Here is an 11,178-nt window from a genome sequence, read left to right on the forward strand (position 1 = left end):
TACAATAGTAGGGAGGAGCCCACCCATTCTGCAGCCTACAATACTAGAGAGGATCCCACCCCTACTGCAGCCTACAGTACTAGGGTGGAACCCACCCCACTGCAGTCTACAGTACTAGGGAGGATCCCACCCCTACTGCAGCCCACAATACTAGAGAGGAGCACACCCTTACTGCAGCCTACAATACTAGAGAGAATCCCACCCATACTGCAGCCTACAGTACTAGGGAGGATCCCACCCCTACTGCAGCCTACAGTACTAGGGAGGATCCCATCCCTACTGCAGCCCACAATACTAGAGAGGAGCCCACCCTTACTGCAGCCTACAATACTAGAGAGGATCCCACCCATACTGCAGCCTACAGTACTAGGGAGGATCCCACCCCTACTGCAGCCTACAGTACTAGGGTGGAACCCACCCCACTGCAGCCTACAGTACTAGGGAGGATCCCACCCCTACTGCAGCCCACAATACTAGAGAGGAGCCCACTCCGACTGCAGCCTACAATACTAGGGAGGATCCCACCCCTACTGCTGCCTACAATACTAGAGAGGAGCCCACCCCTACTGCAGCCTACAATACTAGGAAGGAGCCCACCATTACTGCAGCCTACAATACTAGAGAGGAGCCCACCCCTACTGCAGCCTACAATACTAGGGAGGATCCCACCCCTACTGCTGCCTACAATACTAGGAAGGAGCCCACCATTACTGCAGCCTACAATACTAGAGAGGAGCCCCCCCCTACTGCAGCCTACAATACTAGGAAGGAGCCCACCATTACTGCAGCCTACAATACTAGAGAGGAGCCCACCCTACCGCAGACTACAATAGTAGGGAGGAGCCCACCCCTACTGCAGCCTACAATACTAGGGAGGATCCCACCCCTACTGCAGCCCACAATACTAGAGAGGAGCCCACCCTTACTGCAGCCTACAATACTAGAGAGGATCCCACCCATACTGCAGCCTACAATACTAGGAAGGAGCCCACCATTACTGCAGCCTACAGTACTAGGGTGGAACCCACCCCACTGCAGCCTACAGTACTAGGGAGGATCCCCCCCCCTACTGCAGCCCACTATACTAGAGAGGAGCCCACCCTTACTGCAGCCTACAATACTAGAGAGGAGCCCACCCTACCGCAGACTACAATAGTAGGGAGGAGCCCACCCCTACTGCAGCCTACAATACTAGGGAGGATCCCACCCCTACTGCAGCCTACAATACTAGAGAGGAGCCCACCCTTACTGCAGCCCACAATACTAGAGAGGAGCCCACCCTTACTGCAGCCTACAATACTAGAGAGGATCCCACCCATACTGCAGTCAACAATAGTAGGGAGTAGCCCACCCATACTGCAGCCTACAATAGTAGGGAGTAGCCCACCCCTACGGTAGCCTACAATACTAGGGAGGAGTCCAGCCTACAGTACTAGGGGTTGAGCCCACCCCACTGTAGCCTACAGTACTAGGAAGGAGCCCACTCTACTGCAGCCCACAATACTAGAGAGGAGCCCACCATTACTGCAGCCTACAATACTAGAGAGCAGCCCACCCATACGCAGCCTACAATAGTATGGAGTAGCCCGCCCCTACTGTAGCCTACAATACTAGGGAGGAGTCCAGCCTACAGTACTAGGGGTTGAGCCCACCCCACTGTAGCCTACAGTACTAGGAAGGAGCCCACTCTACTGCAGCCTACATTTCTGGGGAGGAGCCCACCCTACTGCAGCTGAACGGGGGCGCAGCACCGGACACTCACAATACTAGGGAGGAGCCCACCTACTACAACCTACACTCCTAGGGAGGATCCCACCCCTACTGCAGCCTACAATGCTAGAGAGGAGCCCACTCCGACTGCAGCCTACAATAGTAGGGAGGATCCCACCCCTACTGCAGCCTACAGTACGAGGTAGGAGCCCACCCCTACTGAAGCCTACAATACTGTAGCTGAACAGGGGGGCAGCACTGCATCCCCAGGTGCTACCGTCCAGAGTAGTAGGGAGGACCCTACCCCCTACACTGTAGCTGGACAGGGGGGCAGCACTGCATCCCCAGGTGCTACCGTCCACAGTAGTAGGGAGGACCCTACCTCCTACTCTGTAGCTGGACAGGGGGGCAGCACTGCATCCCCAGGTGCTACCGTTCACAGTAGTAGGGAGGACCCTACCTCCTACTCTGTAGCTGGACAGGGGGGCAGCACTGCATCCCCAGGTGCTACCGTCCACAGTAGTAGGGAGGACCCTACCCCCTGCACTGTAGCTGGACTGGGGGGCAGCACTGCATCCCCAGGTGCTACCGTCCACAGTAGTAGGGAGGACCCTACCCCCTGCACTGTAGCTGGACTGGGGGGCAGCACTGCGCCCCAGGTGCTACCGTCCACAGTAGTAGGGAGGACCCTACCCCCTACTCTGTAGCTGGACAGGGGGGCAGCACTGCATCCCCAGGTGCTACCGTCCACAGTAGTAGGGAGGCCCCTACCCCCTACTCTGTAGCTGGACTGGGGGGCAGCACTGCGCCCCAGGTGCTACCGTCCACAGTAGTAGGGAGGACCCTACCCCCTGCACTGTAGCTGGACTGGGGGGCAGCACTGCATCCCCAGGTGCTACCGTCCACAGTAGTAGGGAGGACCCTACCCCCTGCACTGTAGCTGGACTGGGGCGCAGCACTGCATCCCCAGGTGCTACCGTCCACAGTAGTAGGGAGGACCCTACCCCCTACTCTGTAGCTGGACTGGGGGGCAGCACTGCATCCCCAGGTGCTACCGTCCACAGTAGTAGGGAGGACCCTACCCCCTACTCTGTAGCTGGACTGGGGGGCAGCACTGCATCCCCAGGTGCTACCGTCCACAGTAGTAGGGAGGACCCTACCCCCTGCACTGTAGCTGGACTGGGGGGCAGCACTGCATCCCCAGGTGCTACCGTCCACAGTAGTAGGGAGGACCCTACCCCCTACTCTGTAGCTGGACTGGGGGGCAGCACTGCATCCCCAGGTGCTACCGTCCACAGTAGTAGGGAGGACCCTACCCCCTGCACTGTAGCTGGACTGGGGGCAGCACTGCATCCCCAGGTGCTACCGTCCACAGTAGTAGGGAGGACCCTACCCCCTGCACTGTAGCTGGACTGGGGGGCAGCACTGCATCCCCAGGTGCTACCGTCCACAGTAGTAGGGAGGACCCTACCTCCTACTCTGTAGCTGGACAGGGGGGCAGCACTGCATCCCCAGGTGCTACCGTCCACAGTAGTAGGGAGGACCCTACCCCCTGCACTGTAGCTGGACTGGGGGCAGCACTGCATCCCCAGGTGCTACCGTCCACAGTAGTAGGGAGGACCCTACCCCCTACACTGTAGCTGGACAGGGGGGCAGCACTGCATCCCCAGGTGCTACCGTCCACAGTAGTAGGGAGGACCCTACCCCCTACACTGTAGCTGGACAGGGGGGCAGCACTGCATCCCCAGGTGCTACCGTCCACAGTAGTAGGGAGGACCCTACCCCCTACTCTGTAGCTGGACAGGGGGGCAGCACTGCATCCCCAGGTGCTACCGTCCACAGTAGTAGGGAGGACCCTACCCCCTACACTGTAGCTGGACAGGGGGGCAGCACTGCATCCCCAGGTGCTACCGTCCACAGTAGTAGGGAGGACCCTACCCCCTACTCTGTAGCTGAACAGGGGCGCAGCACTGCATCCCCAGGTGCTACCGTCCACAGTAGTAGGGAGGACCCTACCCCCTGCACTGTAGCTGGACTGGGGGGCAGCACTGCATCCCCAGGTGCTACCGTCCACAGTAGTAGGGAGGACCCTACCCCCTACACTGTAGCTGGACAGGGGGGCAGCACTGCATCCCCAGGTGCTACCGTCCACAGTAGTAGGGAGGACCCTACCCCCTACTCTGTAGCTGGACAGGGGGGCAGCACTGCATCCCCAGGTGCTACCGTCCACAGTAGTAGGGAGGACCCTACCCCCTACACTGTAGCTGGACAGGGGGGCAGCACTGCATCCCCAGGTGCTACCGTCCACAGTAGTAGGGAGGACCCTACCCCCTACTCTGTAGCTGGACAGGGGGGCAGCACTGCATCCCCAGGTGCTACCGTCCACAGTAGTAGGGAGGACCCTACCCCCTACACTGTAGCTGGACAGGGGGGCAGCACTGCATCCCCAGGTGCTACCGTCCACAGTAGTAGGGAGGACCCTACCCCCTACTCTGTAGCTGAACAGGGGCGCAGCACTGCATCCCCAGGTGCTACCGTCCACAGTAGTAGGGAGGACCCTACCCCCTGCACTGTAGCTGGACTGGGGGGCAGCACTGCATCCCCAGGTGCTACCGTCCACAGTAGTAGGGAGGACCCTACCCCCTACACTGTAGCTGGACTGGGGGCAGCACTGCATCCCCAGGTGCTACCGTCCACAGTAGTAGGGAGGACCCTACCCCCTACTCTGTAGCTGGACAGGGGGGCAGCACTGCATCCCCAGGTGCTACCGTCCACAGTAGTAGGGAGGACCCTACCCCCTACACTGTAGCTGGACAGGGGGGCAGCACTGCATCCCCAGGTGCTACCGTCCACAGTAGTCGGGAGGACCCTACCCCCTACTCTGTAGCTGGACTGGGGGCAGCACTGCAACCCCAGGTGCTACCGTCCACAGTAGTAGGGAGGACCCTACCCCCTACTCTGTAGCTGGACTGGGGGGCAGCACTGCATCCCCAGGTGCTACCGTCCACAGTAGTAGGGAGGACCCTACCCCCTGCACTGTAGCTGGACTGGGGGCAGCACTGCATCCCCAGGTGCTACCGTCCACAGTAGTAGGGAGGACCCTACCCCCTACTCTGTAGCTGGACAGGGGCAGCACTGCATCCCCAGGTGCTACCGTCCACAGTAGTAGGGAGGACCCTACCCCCTACACTGTAGCTGGACTGGGGCAGCACTGCATCCCCAGGTGCTACCGTCCACAGTAGTAGGGAGGACCCTACCCCCTGCACTGTAGCTGGACTGGGGCAGCACTGCATCCCCAGGTGCTACCGTCCACAGTAGTAGGGAGGACCCTACCCCCTACTCTGTAGCTGGACAGGGGGGCAGCACTGCATCCCCAGGTGCTACCGTCCACAGTAGTAGGGAGGACCCTACCCCCTACACTGTAGCTGGACAGGGGGGCAGCACTGCATCCCCAGGTGCTACCGTCCACAGTAGTCGGGAGGACCCTACCCCCTACTCTGTAGCTGGACTGGGGGCAGCACTGCAACCCCAGGTGCTACCGTCCACAGTAGTAGGGAGGACCCTACCCCCTGCACTGTAGCTGGACTGGGGGTAGCACTGCAACCCCAGGTGCTACCGTCCACAGTAGTAGGGAGGACCCTACCCCCTACTCTGTAGCTGGACTGGGGGGCAGCACTGCATCCCCAGGTGCTACCGTCCACAGTAGTAGGGAGGACCCTACCCCCTGCACTGTAGCTGGACTGGGGGCAGCACTGCATCCCCAGGTGCTACCGTCCACAGTAGTAGGGAGGACCCTACCCCCTACTCTGTAGCTGGACAGGGGCAGCACTGCATCCCCAGGTGCTACCGTCCACAGTAGTAGGGAGGACCCTACCCCCTACACTGTAGCTGGACTGGGGCAGCACTGCATCCCCAGGTGCTACCGTCCACAGTAGTAGGGAGGACCCTACCCCCTGCACTGTAGCTGGACTGGGGCAGCACTGCATCCCCAGGTGCTACCGTCCACAGTAGTAGGGAGGACCCTACCCCCTGCACTGTAGCTGGACTGGGGGCAGTAGTTCTGGCTCCAGCAGGAGCAGTGCTGCTGAGACTAAGGGCCTGGTTTAGATCTTGGCGGGCGGGTGTGGTGATAAGGACACAATAAAACACCACACAAAGTGTCAAACGTAAGTGTCAAGGTTTATTGGCCACTGTCTTGGCAGTCTCAGCAACAAGTGACATAAATAGAATATCCCCTTAAGCAGAACTCTTCAAACAACATTCCACATTCCTGAGAGCGAGGATCTAGAATGTGGAATGCAGTGAGACGAGCACATTACCACAATATCTCCCTCGTTTTACGAACAACATAATATAGAAACGTAAACAAATGATACATTACTTGAGGTAACATGTTTACAGAGAACCCTTTACAAATACATCTTCTTAAGTAAAAACATGATGCATGGAATAGATTACGATAAAATGCAGAACATTCTCGTGGGACAAAATAACTAATCCCGATATCTAACTGGTTTAATAACAAACCGTTTACTCCTTTGTTTGGCTGGATAAGCAACCTCTGCGACTGTTTCACGCACACTCGAATCTCCATTCACAGACTTGTCAGAGTGAACACTCGTCAACAGATCTTCAAAGGACACACCATACCCTTTCTCACAGAAAATGTTACCCTGTCTCACTTTCACCACCCTACTCTTGTTCCATCATTAGCGTCCTTGTGTACATACAGTGTTTCTGACCACAACCTCTACTCTGACAGTTGGTCTAAGGTTAGATTTTCCTTTGGCGGCATGAGTGGGATCTTTCACACGCACCCAATCGCCAATTTTGATGTCATCTCTACCAGGGCTTTAAGTGATGAAAAATCTGGGGGGTCTCTTAATGGGGCGTGGTCAATGTAATTAAGGACATGGCTTAAAAACAGGTAAGCTGAAAATCTGTGCAAAGCATAGTGTGCCGCCGACTTGTATTTTGCTGTTTCTGTCATTGCATCCAGATATATGATACAACAAGTAACATCATACCTACAACAAGTCAGGAGTATTGGCTTTGTCAATGGTTGTTAGTTGCATAAGATAATAAGCAGCATCTATGGCTTGTATATAATATTGGAAAAGCTTCCACTTAAAGCCCTGGTGACACCACACAATGTTGGTGCTCCTGAGTTTCAAAAAGAGAAGGGAAATCCAGAGAGAAAATTACTCTCTTTAAAGGATTTCCCTTCTCTACAACGCTTACCTGTCATAACGTCATGCCGTAACTTCTCCACTAGTGAGAAGTGTGTGCACAGCACATGATGTGTCTGCTGTCACTGCAGCCCAGAAAACAAGGGACTGCCTGTGCCAGGGTACAAAACAGAGCCCGATAGAGACCCGTTTCAAGGCTTCCTTTAAAAATCTGCCGGTGCTCAGCACCGGTTCGGACTCTGTTTGGTATCATACTCTGCTGTCATTTTAGCCTGAAAATCTTTAACTCTAGGTTTTAAAATCTTGTCAAGTGCAACCACCTGATCAGATTTGCGCTGATACTCTCTCAACCATGCGGAACATAACTTTGACACAGGCACATGTCCCCTCAAAATTTCGAAAGGAGATAATCCAGGTACAGTTTTAGGATTAGACCGATGGGACTAAAGCATACTTTCCACAGCCTCACCCAACTCTATCTTGTTTTGAATAGCCCACTGAATGCACTCAACCAGTGTGCGGCTAATTTTTTCCACAGGTCTGTTTGCTTGGGGGTAATACAAAGCTATTCGTCTGTGTTTTATTGCATTGTTCTCCTAAAATTCCCTCCTCTCTCCGAATACAATTTGCACCCCATTGTCCGAAATAATTTCCTTTGGGCAACCTTCCCTCAAGAACAATGTTTTCAAAAACTTAATGACACCTAAAGTGTTATCTTCCTCCATGGAGTTTACGTCCTACCATTTGCTATAATAATCTACAATAACAATGGCAAATCTAAACTTGCTTGGCAGAGTACTGAAAGGACCAATAATGTGTAATGCAAGTTTAGGTCAAAAACCTTCTGGAAGAATGATGGGCTGGAGTGGAACAGCTTCCGTTTTCAACCCTTTATCACTGGTAGTACATATAACACATGCAGGGTTCTGTGTGCATCTCCGGCTGCCAGTAGCGGTCACTAATCTACCTTTTGGTAATCGTCTGTCCCAAATGTCCTTCATGCCCATACAGAATATTTTTTTCTCTTAATGCAGTGGGAGGTATGAATTTGTCACCATGCACTAACATCCCTTTTTCCTCTATAAACAGACCATCATCCACATTCATCCTGACAAACCCTCTGTACTTCTTGAGTAGTTCAATTAAATGAACTGTTTTAGCAGCAGAGTTTTCAATGAACTTGGCGTAAAACTCGCATAAACCTAAGAAAGATGCCACATGTTTCTATTACTTAGGTATAGGGGCTTTCGTGTTGCATCGACCAACCCAGGCCTAAGCTCTATGCCTTTTTCAGAAATTACATGGCCCAAGTATTCAAGATTGCTCCTTGAAAACTCACATTTTTTTGACAACGATGCCAAATTGTTTTAATTATTTTTTAACACTTAATGCATATGTCAGTCATGACTATCGCAGTCTTCACCAGCCACCAGTATATAGAAAGTTACCATCCCTTTGATGCCCTTTAGAACGTTCTCCAACACCTGTTGAAAAACCGAAGCGGCAGATGCCAATCCAAAAGGCATCCTTCTAAACTGGAATGTGCCGACCAGCGGCACAAAATCTGTAAGGTGTGGAGATGACCCATCGAGTTGAATCTGATGGTAAGCAGATGCTAAGTCAATCTTTCTAAATACATTAGCGCCTCCAGACGTACTGATGATGTCATCTATGTGGGGAAGGGAATCTACTCATATCGTTTTATTCAGGCTCCTAAGGTCTATGCTAACTCTTAACTGACCATTCTTCTTCCTCACTATCACCAGAGGGGAAAACCAAAGACATGATTTAATGGGCTAAATGACACCATCTTCACACATTATTTTGAGGATTTCTTCACGAACACTGAAAGGCATGATCCTTTGTTTATGCTTCACAGGGGTTGCACCACTTCGCACTCACCTTGATCTTGTGCCTAAAAACCTATCACTGAAAACTGACCTTGTACAAACCAGTCCACTTGTCATCACCAGAAAACTTGTTCAGTTGACACAACTTCTGTGACCAAAGAAACTTGAACTTTCCTCCCTAGCCTTAGTGTCATACTGAACAAACCCTGATGATACCACCCAAGTATGACCTTTTTTTGAAACATAAACCTTTCCAAAAATACTTTTAGATTTAAACTGCAAATGACATTCAAAATATCCAGACAACTCAGTTTTATTCCCATCATAAGTTACTGGGTTCCTGTCGGGTGGAAATAGATTCCTGTCACTCCATAACTCATGGAACAAATCATCAGTCACCATCGTCATTCTTGCACCTGAATCAATCAATAATCTTAACACTTTCCCATCAGGAACAATATCTTAGTAAGGTCCAAAACAATTGGACTCACCTCCTTGAACAACTAACAATTAAATCCCTTTCCTCATTCTGATCATCATCAGTATTGTCACTCAACTCTCTGTCAGGTACAGAGTTGACTTTATCCTTTGCTGATTGACAAACTTTAGCAAAATTCTAACTTTACTGCATGTTCTGCACCTAACATTTCTTGCAAGACAGCATTGACCATTGGGACCATTGTTAGTTTTAAAATGTTCTTTCCGTAATGCACCGAGTTAAGCCGCCCTTTTGCCATACCCTAACCTTTACCTTGCACTAAAGTTAGCATTCATGGTGCCATCTTTATTGACACCTTGTTGTTTTGTGACCAAGATTGAGTGCCAGGCTCAAAATGTTTGCCTCAGCAGAGAGGCTGCCCGAGCACCTTTAGCTTGCGCTTTTCAAGGTTGACGCTCTGCTACACTAATGAATGCACTATTTACTGTTGAATACCTTTGCTGTGAGATACACCCGTTCCCACATCTTTACATGGCAGAGAGCTGCTGAATGACCTTGGGGCCAAGATAACTTGTTCCTTGCTCAGTAACCGGGCCCATCTTATGTGCCTTCTTTGTCCTCTCTGGCCTGAGCTGGAAAGTTCCAGTTTGGGCGGGACTAGAGAGGTGTTGGGAGTGTATAATTTTTACTATCATGTAGGGAGGCCAGACCCCTCAACTGTCATCTTAGGAGACGGGTCAGATTGAGCTCCGCTGCAGTGTATGATAAATAGACTAACTGGTTTGTATTCGCTTCTGCTTGATCGACTCTTCATTTTTGGGAAGGCATAGAGGTGGTCGCGAGTGGCCCATTTTCAGGTCACTTCCTTCATTTGGTGCCCAAACAGGGACTCCTCCATCGGGTGTCTCATCCTCGCCCGTAATCGGGTGTCAGGAGGATGGGGGTACAACTGGTCGGATGGGCGGATCAGGGTACCCTGCACGATAGAGCTGTGCACTCGCAGCTGCCCACCTGCCTGATCGGGCGGCTCCTCATCTAGTGGTCAGCCTGGCTGGGGTCCTGAAAGGCAAAACCCTTGGATTGACGTTTGGTCCAAAGAGTCAGCAGTGTAGAATAACTTCGCTTGACCTGTGTGCACCAGGTGAGTTTGTCTTTGTTCTTGGTAACTTTAGAAACAGTCTGAGGACTGTTCTTGGTTTGTTTGAACTTGGTGGGTTTGTGGACCCTTGAGATACAGAGTGTTTGTGAACGCTCTGACAGGCCACTTGGAAATTTGGTCTACTTTTGAAAAGGTCTGGGGCTAGAGCCTATCTCCTTGTCTTGGTACAGTCTCCGGACTGTCTTGGTTTTGGTGCAGTCTGCGGGCTGTCTCTTGGTCTTGCTTTGGTATAGTCTCCGGACTGTCTTGGAATTGGTACGGTCTGTGGACCAACTGCTGTGTTGGGGTGTTTTGTTAAGTGTTGGTAGTGATTTTCCTCTCTGTGTGCCAAAATGCCTTGTTTTAGCAAGCTTTGCTGTCTTAGATGTCGTTGTTGCTCTGCTGATGCTCGCTTGGAGGAAAGGCAGCCTGCGCCTCCAGAAGGTACACCGAACTTTGACATGCACGTGAAACATGGCCATGGCCCTATTATATTTAGTATGCTATGGCACAAGTATATAAGGGAGTTACAGTGGCCTCTGACCAGTACTTTTGATGAACAGAAATTGAATTTCCTGCAGGATAAATTGTTTAAAAAAAGGAGTAGGTAGTCTATGTTTCTCTATCTTCAGGTATGCCAAAAGGAAGCTAAGCAGAGACGGGTAAGAGCGGAGAGGAAAGACGCAGACAGTGACGCAAAAGGCTATAGCGTATGAGAGGGGTAAGCTAGAGAAGGGCATAGAATGTGCGATTGACGATTTAGGCTGCAATGTGATAAGTCTTATGTTGCACATGAAGAAGGAGATCGTTTTGTGGAGGATCTGTTAGACAAGCGGCCACCGCCTCCTTATG

This window comes from Triturus cristatus, chromosome 2_2, assembly GCF_964204655.1.
Source record: "Triturus cristatus chromosome 2_2, aTriCri1.1, whole genome shotgun sequence".
Lineage (NCBI taxonomy): Eukaryota > Metazoa > Chordata > Amphibia > Caudata > Salamandridae > Triturus > Triturus cristatus.